The sequence below is a fragment of the Doryrhamphus excisus genome, linkage group LG2 (genome assembly GCF_037039965.1).
Source record: "Doryrhamphus excisus strain RoL-2023G ecotype Guam linkage group LG2, RoL_Dexc_Guam_v1.1, whole genome shotgun sequence".
Lineage (NCBI taxonomy): Eukaryota > Metazoa > Chordata > Actinopteri > Syngnathiformes > Syngnathidae > Doryrhamphus > Doryrhamphus excisus.
Window position 1 is genome coordinate 15,159,290 of NC_136358.1, and position 14,470 is coordinate 15,173,759.

Genomic DNA, 14,470 nt, shown 5'->3' on the forward strand with positions numbered 1-14,470 from the left:
TATATGTGCCCTGTGATTGGCTGGCCACCAGTCCAGGCCTGAAGACAGCTGTGATAGTCTCCAGCACCCCCGCGACCCTCATGAGGATAAGCAGTAGAAAATGAATGAATGAATGAATGGATGGCGTTCCTTTTCCTTGGCGCGCTGCCATCGTGATTGTCTGCCTTGAGCTCGGAAGTCATGATGAAAGGCGGGGGAGTGGTGTACTTGGGGAGATGAGTGCTGTTGTACTTGTATTAAATGTTTGCCCGCATGTCTGCCAAAGCATTTTGATCACAACCCATAGGGGGCGCCTCTGATTCGTATGCACAAGCAAGAGTGCATGAAAAGGCACACAACAACTATAAATAGAGGAGATCCATGGCAACCTGAGATGTGTTGTGCTGCTGTCAGATGCTGCTGAGCACAAGGAGCGAGGCCTTAAGTAACACAGAGAGATTGCCTTGTGCGGGAGGCCAAATCAAAACAAATTAGGCCTTTTCTATCACTTTCGCCAGAAAAGCAAGTGAAATAGCCTCGTGTCCAGGGACCACTGAGGGGATATGGTGTCCTAGGAGGACCTTAAAATACAAAAAGGTGATGAGAGGATGAGGAGCCGATAGGGACCGAAAGGGTTTAGTCGGATCACAGGTGGCGCTTTGACCGCTTAACTGTTTTCACTTTATTCTTCCGCCTCTCGCCTGTCTCTTTCCATCTCTGACCACCGCTGTCACAGCACTGAAAGTGTACTCTTTAAAAAATTGAAAAATACCATCACATCACTGCGTCTTTTTTGTTTTTTGTTATTTGGACTGATCCAAAGTGCTCCGGAATTACGCCATCATGTGAAGGATATGGAATTCATACTCGAGTGCCGCATCCCATAAGGTTTGATCCAATTTCCATCAAATTCACCTTGTTGATTTAACTTATTTTCCAGGCAAACAAGGTGGAGAGAAATGTCTGCTTTTCTCCATTCGAGATGACCTTCAGCAGACCTTTTTGATGTAATGTAGATAAGCGTCTGTCTTCTGCTCGCCCTGTGCTGCTTTCTCAATGCTGCAACATCGGAGCAAGCAAGGAGGAGGTACACGCGTCAGGATTTAATTGATTTCACTTTCAGAGAGATTAAAATCTTTGCAGTTTTGGCAACATGTTTGCAATAGCTGCCATGTGCTGTTTATTTCATTGGTACTGCAGTGGACGATATATTAACACACACACACACACAAGCATATAGTTGAGCGCAATAATTTAATAATTTTATTTATTTATTCTAAACTTACAAAAGGGTTTGACTGAAGAAGAAAGAGAATGTTTCTTACATACCATAATGGCATGGATATAAAACTTATAGGGTTTCAACAGACTGAAGAAGAAAGAGAACGTAAGAAGCCCAAAAAAATACCACTTCCACATGGAATAGGAGAAGTGCTTTTCACTTTATCATGTCATACTGTTTGTGGGAAACTTGTATTTTCTTACATACCATAATGGCATGGATATAAAACTTATAGGGTTTCAACAGACTGAGGAAAAAAGAAAAAAGAGAACATAAGAGGCCAAAAAAATACCACTTCCACATGGAATATGAGAAGTGCTTTTCACTTTATCATGTCATACTGTTTGTGGGAAACTTGCATTTTCTGACATACCATAATGGCATGGATATAAAACTCATAGGGTTTCAACAGACTGAAGAAGAAAGAGAACGTAAGAAGCCAAAAAAAAAATACCACTTCCACATGGAATAGGAGAAGTGCTTTTCACTTTATCATGTCATACTGCTTGTGGGAAACTTGCATTTTCTTACATACCATAATGGCATGGATATAAAACTTATGGGGTTTCAACAGACTGAAGAAGAAAGAGAACGTAGGAAGCCAAAAAATACCACTTCCACATGGAATAGGAGAAGTGCTTTTCACTTTATCGTGTCATACTGCTTGTGGGAAACTTGCATTTTCTTACATACCATAATGGCATGGATATAAAACTTATATTTGGGTATCTGCAAAGCAATAAGTGGTGTTAAATGACTTTACCCCAGAGCTACTGTATGTTATATCCCTTTTATATCATCACATGCGCGGTGTGACATGGGCGGTGTGACGACGTGCTAACTATTGTGTTACATCTCCATGGTGTGTGAGAAAACACTTATGACAGCTTTGAAGGTGCCAAACTCAATCTAGTCGTTTTTGTTGTTTTTTTTGCCTCCAAACAAGTGTCAGTTTCAAAATGACATGCTGAACAACAAAAGTGGCAGTGACGACTTTCACAGGTTGATCGGGACGTCGGGTACATTCGGCACCACGCAGCAGCTGTGTTTGTTTGGATTGGATCGCCATGAAATTATCCTAATAATCTTGCAGCCGGCTGCACGGTGGGCAAGTGGTTCAATTCCACCCTCGGCTATCTCTGTGTGGAGTTTGCATGCGTGAGTTTTCTCCGGGTACTCCGGTTTCCTCCCACATTCCAAAAACATGCTAGGTTAATTGGCGACTCCAAATTGTCCATAGGTATGAATGTGAGTGTGAATGGTTGTTTGTCTATATGTGCCGTGTGATTGGCTGGCGACCAGTCCAGGGTGTACCCCGCCTCTCGCCTGAAGACAGCTGGGATAGGCTCCAGCACCCCCTGCGACCCGCGTGAGGAAAAAGTGGTAGAAAATGAATGAATGAATGAATGAATGAATGAATCTTGCAGCCGGCTGCACGGTAGCGAGTGGTTATCACGCAGGCCTCACAGCTAGGAGACCGGAGTTCAATTCCACTCTCGGCTATCTCTGTGTGGAGTTTGCATGCATGAGTTTTCTCCGGGTATGCTAGGTTAATTGGCGACTCCAAATTGTCCATAGGTATGAATGTGAGTGTGAATGGTTGTTTGTCTATATCTACCCTGTGATTGGCTGGCGACCAGGGTGTACCCCACCTCTCACCATCATCCCCGCGACCCTCGTGAGGATAAGCGTTAGAAAATGAATGAATGAATAAATGAATCTTGCAGCCCTTGAATGAAAATGAGAAAAGATAAAACGGGTCTTATCAAAACAAATGGCAGACTTGCTTTTGTGGTATTACTTTCACATTCGAGGCACTTTAGTGTATTTCTATTCAGTAGGCTTTCCTCTTGTAAGGCATTTTGCAAAAGTTAAGTGCTTCAGTCAAACTTTTCCTGAGCGGGCAAGCACTTATGGATTATTCTCAACATCCCCCCCAGAGCAATGAATCAGAAGGTGGTACAGTTGACCGTATAATATGTGGTTTGTATTGACAGTACTTATGGTGTACTTATCACAATGCTTGCTTTGCTTTGCGCTGCAAGGCTTAAACAGACTCATATGAAAAGTAATAAAAGAGTAAGAAGGACAAAAGCCTATAGAAATAACATCTCTGCCTCTGACTGATGACACAAATTGTTACCCTTCACAAAGAATCTCTGCCTACAATCTGAAGTTGCTGATCCTCCATGCAATACACAGCAAGATCCAGTTTATTAATGTTATTTTCCTTGTTCCTAATTGCAGATGTTGCAGCACATATTGACACTGAGTGTTTTACACTGGTAAGTTTTACCCAAATTCCATTGCTTAAGCATTTTTATAGAACAACAGTGTCCTTTCAAGGACGTATAAATTGCAAATAGAAGCCCCAAGGCAGGTGTATACACACACACACAAACAGTATGCAGATGAAATCAGGGCCGACGTTAATAGGTAAACACAGCAAAGTAAATAAACTCCATTAAAAAGCTGACATGTTTAATTTAGCTGCTGTTTTTGCCCGAGCGGCTCAGGCTGTGGTTGGAGTTAAGTAGACAATGCACGATGATGGGGACGGCGGGTAATTATTCCCAATATATACTCGCCATCCAGGAGTCAGCTTGCATTGGGACCCGAATTAAAGGGAACTGCGTGCATATTACAGCCACCTACAGGATTGGAGTGGTACACCATCCAACGACTATGTTCATTCATTCATTCATTTTCTACCGCTTTTCCTCATGAGGGTCGCGGGGGTGCTGGAGCCTATCCCAGCTGTCTTCGGGTGAGAGGTGGGGTACACCCTGGACTGGTCACTAGCCAATCACATGGCACATATAGACAAACAACCATTCACACTCACATTCATACCTATGGACAATTTGGAGTCGCCAATTAACCTAGCATGTTTTTGGAATGTTGGAGGAAACCGGAGTACCCGGAGAAAACCCACGCATGCACGGGGAGAACATGCAAACTCCACACAGAGATGGCCGAGGGTGGAATTGGTTAACTCGTTAATTGAACCCTGGTCTCCTAGCTGTGAGGTCTGCGCGCTAACCACTCGACCGCCGTGCTGCCCAACAATTATGTTATTCCATCAAATAGCACACATGCTCATGGGGGATGATAATTTTAATGTACAGTAATCCCTCGTTTATCACAGTTAATTGGTTGCAGACCCGACCGTGATAAGTGAATTTCTGCAAATAAAAAATTTACATAGAGTATAGTTTTCATTCATTCATTCATTCATTTTCTACCGCTTTTTCCTCACGAGGGTCGCGGGGGTGCTGCAGCCTATCCCAGCTGTCTTCGGGTGAGAGGCGGGGTACACCCTGGACTGGTCACTAGCCAATCACATAGCACATATAGACAAACAACCATTCACACTCACATTCATACCTATGGACAATTTGGAGTCGCCAATTAACCTAGCATGTTTTTGGAATGTGGGAAGAAACCGGAGTACCCGGAGAAAACCCACGCATGCACGGGGAGAACATGCAAACTCCACACAGAGATGGCCGAGGGTGGAATTGGTTAACTCGTTAATTGAACCCTGGTCTCCTAGCTGTGAGGTCTGCGCGCTAACCACTCGACCGCCGTGCTGCCCAACGATTATGTTATTCCATCAAATAGCACACATGCTCATGGGGGGATGATAATTTTAATGTACAGTAATCCCTCGTTTATCACAGTTAATTGGTTGCAGACCCGACTGTGATAAGTGAATTTCTGCAAATAAAAAATTTACATAGAGTATAGTTTATAACCTTTAAAATAAGTTGATACAATCATTAGAGCCCTCTAGACATTAATAAAACCCCTACAACCACCTTGACATTTGTATTACCCAAGAGAGTACACATAATAACAGAAAATGAGACAATGTTAGCATTATCACAGTGTTGCTGTTTCACCAATGTAACATTACCGACATCTGGTAACCAGTGTAGGATACTACTAGCCTATGGTTTGGATCATTTGATACGCTTACTACACACTTGTATAGTAATAATACTGCTTACACACAAACACTAACATGTGAAAATATCATAACTTGTTTGAAGGATGGCTTAAATTAAGCATTTTCAAACATTAAACTGGCTAAATTATCTAAAATACAAAAAAAAGGCAGACGCATTTTAATTGTGAATGTAGTATTGTACATTGGCCACTGGCACTTCCTGTCAGTCCACCACTGAGGTCCCCGAGAGGACACATTTACTGTGACACACATGAGCAGGAGTTTCATTAACATCTTAAACGTGTTCATTCATTCATTCATTTTCTACCGCTTTTTCCTCACGAGGGTCGCGGGGGTGCTGGAGCCTATCCCAGCTGTCTTCGGGCGTGAGGCGGGGTACACCCTGGACTGGTCGCCAACCAATCAGAGGGCACATATAGACAAACAACCATTCACACTCACATTCATACCTATGGACAATTTGGAGTCGCCAATTAACCTAGCATGTTTTTGGAATGTGGGAGGAAATCCTAAATGTCTTATTTATTCTTATTATGTCTACTACATTGGATAATACTAATGTAAATGTGACTATAGGGGTGTTATATCATGTCGAGAGGGTTCTAATAATGTTTAAAAGCCTATTTACAATATCCCTTTTATTAATACTGAATCTTACTTGCCGCATCTTAGAAATCTTACACCTTAGAAAAACATCAAAGACCACTTAGACCGGTCTGGAACCCCTCCCAAAGGTGTTCCCAAAGTTTGGAAGGGCAGTGTATTTTACAGTAGACTATAGCACCCTCTTCGAGAGACAGCATCTTGCAAGATGGATGCCATTTCATCTTCGCAATCAGAAAGATTTCCATTACAGTATTATTAATTTCAAGTGCCAGTCAAGTAGATATATTTACGGCAATATTTGTTTCCAATAGGTTATAGACAAGAAATGCAGCGTGCATGTGTGTGTGTGTGTGTGTGTGTGTGTGCTCCCTCACCTTGCACACTTGTGGACACAAACAAGTTGTTTCCGCTCTCAGGCGAAATAGGAATCTGTCTTGCATTTGTTTCCCTCGCCGCAAGGGAGAGATAAGGTGGGACGCCACGGTAATGTCCGTCCTCCACCAGATGAATAAGCCGAGACGGCGGGCCTCAGCGCTTGTTTTAAAGGATGTTGCCGGCGCAGATGTGTGTGCCAGACAAGTCCGCTATCTAAAAGGCCAAGGAGAAAGGGGCCTCCTCGTTCATGTAGGGATGTTGAATGGTATCACAGTGACGGCTCGCCATTGATGTATCTTTACGGTGGCGGTTCAGGAATTGATGGCTCGGGTGTGTGAGGCGATCTCTTTATGTAGATGCTGACAGCCAATGTCAGCGCTATGCCATGCTGCCATGGTTCAGGCCTTCATGTATAAAGGTCATAAAGGATGTTGCTGTTTTTCAGTCTTAATCCCACATCGGGCTTCCAAACTCACTAAAATACAGCACCAGTCAAAATAACATACTGATCAATATGTATTCATTTATATAGAAAATTATTGTTGATTTTTTTTTGAGGATATGTATTTTGAAGCACATAATGGTATCTTGGCTGCACAGTGTTCAAGTGGTTAGCACCCAGGCCTCACAGCTAGGAGACCCATGTTCGATTCCACCCTCGGCCATCTCTGTGTGGAGTTTGCATGTTCTTCCCGTGCATGCGTTGGTTTTCTCCGGGTACAAAAACATGCTAGGCTAATTAGCGACTCCAAATTGTCCATAGGTATGAATGTGAGTGTGAATGGTTGTTTGTCTATATGTGCCCTGTGATTGGCTGGCGACCTGTCTTCAGGCCTCTCGCCTGAAGACAGTTGGGATAGGCTCCAGCACCCCCCGCGACCCTTGGGAGGTTTAGCATCTGAAAATGAATGAATGAATAATGGTACCTCGAGTTACAAGAGTCACTTCCAAGACTCGTCTAGCTACAAGAGTTGCAGCAAGGCCGCCATCTACCCACAATTAGCTTCTTTTGGTGTGAGGGGACATATAAAGGTAAATTGTAACTAGTTCACGGAAATCATTGACAAAAAAAAGTCATTTACAGGAGTCTTTTAAAAGAGTTGTTCGCAAGAACCAGCAATGGTAACTTTTTACAAGAAGAAACAAGCAAGAGCAACAAGTTAACTGTCATTTACAAGACACAAGTAACAGTAAGTTACAGTAGTATTATTTAGAAGAGTCGATAACAAGAAATGAGTACCTGGAACTAGTTAACAAACGTTTCCAAGAAAGCGACGGTAACCGGTTTACAAAAGTTGTTTACAAGAATGGTCACATTTTACAAGAGTTGTTTACAAGAAGAAGAAATGGTAACTTTTGAAGAGTTGTTTACAACGAATGAGCAACAGTAACTAATTAAGAAGAGTTGTTTACAAGAAACAAGTATCGGTAAGTACCTACAAGAGTCGTTAACAAGAAGAGTAACGGTAACTATTTAACAACTCGTTCACATTAAACAAGCAACTGTAAATCAGTCATTAACATGAAACGAGCAATTGTAACTATTTTAAAATAGTCGTTTACAGGACACCAGCAATGGTCATTTCTTTCCAAGAGTTCTTTACAAGAAATAAGCAATGGTAACTTTTTATAAGACACCTTTACAATAAGTTAGCAACGTTTTACCAAAGTTTTTACCAGAGTTGTTTACAATACAAGCAATGGTAACTACTTAAAAAGTCGATTACAAGACTTGTTTACAAGAAACAAAAACGGTGAAGCAAGAGCCATTTAAGCAAGAGCCAAATAATACTCAATTGAACAAGGAAAGTGTAGATTCCACTCTGTTTCAATCTGTTTAGCATGTTTGGGCATTTAGATCAATAAAACCATCTGCCACGATGGCTGGACAGGACAACAAAAAAAACAAGAGTCGTTTAACTAACAATGCTAACTCGAGTCCTTTAGACATTTACATGAAACAAGGAATTGGAACTACTTTAAAAGAGTCAGTTACAAGAATCGTTTACAAAGGAAGCAATTGTAGTTCAAAGAGTCGTTGATAGACTGATACTTTGTTGTGGCGTGAGCAAATACGTAAATACGTAAATAAGTAAAAATAAGTAATAGTGCCACGTCGCCACCTGGTGTTATGGAGGTGGACTATTCAAACTGCCAAAAACATCAAATAGCCCCATGGCAGGTAAAGATACCTGTACACGGTATAAAAAGTCAAACTTATCAAAAGAAGGAGTCTTAAGGGCTTTCCACAAATCCTCTCCTACATTTCCGTGGAAAAACACAGACGGGCATTCAGCGACACAGATCCGCGCATGATCTCCTCGCCACAATGCTGCAAGCTGAGCCGACGCAGAAGAGGTAATTCTGTTTCTATTTGTTCGACAGAGAAAAGGAGGGGAAAAGATTGGAGCTGCTAGCGGGGGCGACGGCTGTTGGGAGGAGATGGGGGGGGGGGTTGTGTGGGGGGCGGCGTAAATCTAACATAGGGCCCTGTGGCAGAGCCCCCAGGATCAAATCCAATTCTGGCAAGATACACATTAAGGCCCGTCAATCACAACGGTGTCCTTGGGATGTGGCGGAATGGCGATGAGAGCGACGAGTGGCAGGGAGTCTCTTGTTCCAAGAGAGTCGAGATGAAGCCTCTTTCGGAGAAGGGGGGCGGAAGATGGGGCCACCATTCAAACTCTACCTACATATGTTGCCCAACGCAGCAGCAACAGAACCAATATTACAGTGCATCCGGAAAGTATTCACAGCGCTTCACTTTTTCTACATTTTGTCATGTTACAGCCTCATTCCAAACTGAATTAAATTCATCTCTTACCTCAAAATTCTACACAAAATCCTCCATTATGACAATGTGAAAAAAGGTTTTTTTTGACATGTTTTGAATTTATTAAAAATAGAAAACAAAAAAATTTCATTTACATAAGTATTCACAGCCTTTGCTTAATACTTTGTTGATCCACCTTTGGCAGCAATTACAGCCTCAAGTCTTTTTGAATATGATCCCACAAGTTTAGCACACCTATCTTTAGGCAGTTTTGCCCATTCTTCTTTGCAATAAGTCTCAAGCTCCATCAGGTTGGATGGGAGACGTCTGTGCACAGCCATTTTCAGATCTCTCCAGAGATGTTCGATCGGATTCAAGTCTGGACTCTGGCTGGGCCACTCCAGGACATTCACGGAGTGGTTCTGAAGCCAATCTTTTGAGATCTTGGCTGTGTGCTAATGTCTACTGTCTATATGGTCAAGGTACATGACCAGTCTACTGAGGTCAAGAGCGCTCTGGAGCAGGTTTTCATCCAGGATATCTCTATATATTGCTGCATTCATTTTTCCTTCTATCCTGACTAGTCTGCCAGTTCCTGCTGCTGAAAAACATCCCCACAGCATGATGCTGCCACCACCATGCTTCACTGTAGGGATGGTATTGGCCTGGTGATGAGCAGTGCCTGGTTTCCTCCAAACATGGCGCCTGGCATTCACACCAAAGAGTTCAATCTTTGTCTCATCAGACCAGAGAATTTTGTTTCTCATGGTCTGAGAATCATTCAGGTGCTTTTTGGCCAATTCCAGACGGGCTGCCATGTTCCTTTTACTAAGGAGTGGCTTTCGTCTGGCCACTCTACCATACAGGCCTGATTGGTGGATTGCTGCAGAGATGGTTGTCCTTCTGGAAGGCTCTCCTCTCTCCACAGAGGAACGCTGGAGCTCTGACAGAGTGACCATCGGGGCCTTGGTCACCTCCCTGACTAAGGCCCTTCTTCCCCGATCGCTCAGTTTAGAAGGCCGGCCAGCTCTAGGAAGAGTCCTGGTGGTTCCAAACGTCTTCCATTTACGAATAATGGAGGCCACTGTGCTCATTGGGACCTTCAAAGCAGCAGAAATTTTTCTGTATCCTTCCCCAGATTTGTGCCTCAAGACAATCCTGTCTCGCAGGTCTACAGACAGTTCTTTTGACTTCATGCTTGGTGTTTGTGCTCTGACATGCACAGTCAACTGTGGGACCTTATATAGACAGTTATTATATTTCCAAATCATGTCCAATCAACTGAATTTACTGCAGGTGGACTCCAATTAAGCTGTAGAAAGATCTCAAGGATGATCAGTGGAAAAAAGATGCACCTGAGCTCAATTTTGAGCTTCATGGCAAAGGCTGGGAATACTTATGTAAATGTGATTTCTTAGTTTCCTATTTTTAATAAATTCAAAAAAAGTAAAAAAAAAACTTGTTCACATTGTCATAATGGAGTATTTTGTGTAGAATTTTGAGGTAAGAGATTAAATTAATACAATTTGGAATGAGGCTGTAACATGACAAAATGTGGAAAAAGTGAAGCGCTGTGAATACTTTCCGGATGCACTATATAATAGTGCTAAGCCCAGGTAGTATTAACAGCTCTTATTAGTTCAATGTAGACAACAGGATAGCAATGGTAATTTTGTATTTTAAAGAATTATTATACTTTTTTTATACTTTTTCTGACCTATAAATGTTGCTACAATGTTGTATTCCAAAGGTTTGCACATTTGGAAGTGCGCCCTGAAAGGAGTTTTAAATGGCTCTGCATTCTGTGTTTTTCTTAACACTGAGTTCCACTGCAACCCAGATTTCCTTATATGGGCATGCCTTGTTTTGTAATGGGTCCCATTCATTCATTCATTTTCTATACTGTTTTTCCTCATGCGGTCATGCTGGAGCCTGTCCCAGATGTCTTCAGGCAAAAGGTGGGTAACAATTTCAATGTCCTAACTGAAAAAAAAGGTTAAAGACACACCTTTTTAATCAGGCTTTTAACTAATATTTTTGAACTTTTCTTATGTTTTTATCTTTTTAGTCCTATTTTATGCTCTTTAGCTCTTTAGCTTTTAACTCCAGTATTTACTCAGGGGGGGGGGGGTCCTCCACACTGGGGGCTGTGTCGGGTCTGCTGAGGGGGTGCCATCCTTGGGTCCCTCCGACCCGGCCGGCTGGGGGTTCCTCCCTTTAATGTGAGGGTCCGCCCATCTGTCAGAGTCAGGGGACCCGGGTGCTGGTCCCCCGATAGCACGGCCTGCACAGCCTCCTCCCAGTGTGGACGGCCCCAGAGGTGGCGTTTCCTTGATCCTCAGTGCCATGCCATGTCTCCCTACTGTGTGTGACTGTGTGTGATTGTGTGTGTGTGTGTGTCTAGTATGGAGGGTGAGAGAGAGGGGCTTTCTTAGTAATTGTTTTTCCTTTTAATTGTGGTAATTGTTTTTAATTTAATGTGTTGCATGTCTTTGCAGGTGCTCTACAAATAAAGTTGATTTGATTTGAACTGTGTTTATTTAGTGTAAGTAATCGGACAAAAGGGGTTCGGAAGCTGTTCGGAAGTCCTCAAGAGTACTTGCGAATGTGACCAATAACAGCGCAGTGTTCTCGGCGGAGGTGGGTCGTAGGTGGAGTTAATTACACAGATTGTTTGAATGAGAGGCAAGAAATCATAGGACAAACTCTCCGCCAGAAAGAGACGCAGTGACTGGAAGATCTAGAAAGCTTTCTATGGGGGTTATTGTGTGTCGCTGCACTATAGAAGTCCAGGAGTCAATACAAAGGCCCCATAGACCCCATAGACATAGCTCCTATCATGTGAACATGTCAACAGTTTAAAAAGCCCAACTGCTAATTGTCTCTGTGATCCATTCAGAACCTACCATCACATTATATTAACTTTGATGCTGGACTTTGGCTAATTACCATAACTTCAAGAGTAATAATTAGCTTTCACATCAAAAGAGGTACACAGAATACCCATCCTCCAGCCCCCTCACACCTTGCACCACTCCAAAAACTTATACCCACATATTTCTACAAGCGAATGCCAACATTGGCGTGCAATTTGGTAGCCAAAATGAGGCGTTAATCCGCATATGACTAGATTAGCGATAAATAAACGACACCCCAGGGGGCTGTCAGCGATATTCCCCCTCGTTCCCTTGGAGATCCCATGTGAGCCAAGCCGTGCTTTCATCTCCCCCCCATTAGCAGGGCTGATCACAGCTGATCAATGAATAATGAAGCCGCTGCCTTGATTGGCGCCCAAAATTGCTTGATGGCATGCCTGCAAATATTACATTCATGGATTTTTTGTGTGTGCAAAGCTACAATAATCAGGTCATTTGGAATCTCTCCCTAACAATCGCTAATCTCCGCAGTAAGCTGCAGAGTGGAAATTTACATGGAATGCATTTAAATTCCTTTGAAGTTGTTTGTTTTGCTCACCTTGGAAACACACTATTTCTACTTCTCCTCTGTGGTAAGACGCACCCCATAAATATTTACAGTGTCTACCCAGGGCCTGTGCTATTCTGGCCCAGTGTTTTGAACATAGCCACTGGAGATTGGACCTATCAGGGACCCGCAGAGATAGAGAGAGCGGGGCGGGGGGGTCCGGGGGAACCGGGAGAAAGGAGTTGGGAAGTGGTGGAGGGTAATATTTGTGTGCATGTTCCAAAATGGAAAGTGGATGGTTTTGCGTGATGTTTAATGCAGAAGGAGCAGGCCAAGTTTCAGAGTGCGTTTCCTTCACGAGTCACCCCACACACCTCACAAATGAGCCTCAGCACTTTTATTTTGTGCTTGGCTAGAACTTTTTCCTTCTTCTTTTTCAGCTTTAAATTAAAAAGTTTTTTTTCCATAAACAAACAGGTAAAGGCAGCCAAAGGGTACGTAGAGTTTCTGGTTGAATGTAAACTCATAAGCATACAGCATCATTTAACTGGAATAAGGTGATATATCTCTATGTGCTGCCTTAAAAAAAACACTTGAAATAACTTTATGTGCTAAAACAACTGATTTAAACAGAGGGCTCGATTTCAAACACCTTGAATGATAGAATTAATCATGACAAAATTAAAGAAATCCACTAAATTCCCTTTTTTAAAATAACATATAATAAAAATAAACATATTTATATAATAATATTTGTAAAAACAAAGTAGCCTGCCCGGTCTACGAGTACTTCCGTAGGCTCCTCCTTCAGCCTTGTGAATTCAGCCGGTCCCGCCTTACTCACACTTCCTGGTTGTGTCACATGGTCTCATGTTTGGCGGGACGCCCAATCTTCGACCACCATCGTGTGTCTATTACGCGATTAAAAGTGACATCACACATATTATTTCTTCATCAGATTTACTACACGTTTCTGTTAAATTTTTCATGTATTATCATTGTTCTGCCAAATTTGGAATGAATTGCAATGTCTGACACCCACTGTTCCATTTTTTTGTCTGCCCCAACCTGACATAGACTTGCTAATAATCCACTGCATGTGGGATTTAAGTGTCTGGAAAATGGAACAGACCTGCGTGGGAACGTCTTTATGTCCCTCCATGGACACTGGGTGGTGACACTTGGGAGCAGGAGAGGGCTGGCCCTGTCAGTCACACACACACGCGCGTGTTAAAAGGTGAGTTCTGCAGGCTTCCAGAATTTTTAGGCTCCTAATGAGCCCCCCTCAGTCAAAGTCACCTGACGCAGGTAGATTGATCTTCACGCTTGACTCCACGTCCTCTCCACCTGACTGCTGTGTTTACCTCCCTGCACAATTAGTCTTGAGGTGCACACAGACAGACAAAGATGCAATATGTGTGTGTGTGTGAGTGTGAGAGAGACTTCATTAGCTGTTTATAAAGATGGGAGATGTCTTTCAAATGTCTTGAAGGTGGCTCCCTTCTGACTGAATGGCTATTAATCCCCATGATGCTACTCTAAATGCCTAGGGCTCCAAATAACAAAAGCAGAAATGGCTTGGATGAAAAATAGTTTTTTTTTCCATCACTTTTGGTCCACATTAGCATTTAAGACCCCTAAAATAAACCGTCTAGCGTTTTTTTAACACACTTTCTGTTGAATTAACTAGCATTCCCACTACAGTGCACAATTTAAAGGTAAATATTGGCTTGATCATTATTATTATCGTTATCTGCAGCAAGATTTAGCATTGTCTAGTGTGTGGCAAAGCTATCCTAGTGGAATCACGGATGTATGCGGGGCCACAGTGCCACTCTGCGGTAAAGATCGGAAGTGCATCCTATGGAGGCCATAGCAAAAAAAAATTAAAGTTGAAAAAAACAACATGCTTCTTAAGATGTATTTGCTGTGTATGGATACAATGATTTTTTTTTTTGAAAACGCGAGAAATAATATTCAAGATAACTATATAACACGGTTACATTTATTGAGTGTCTTAGTAACACGTTAGCTATTGTGACAAAATGGCACTCCTGCT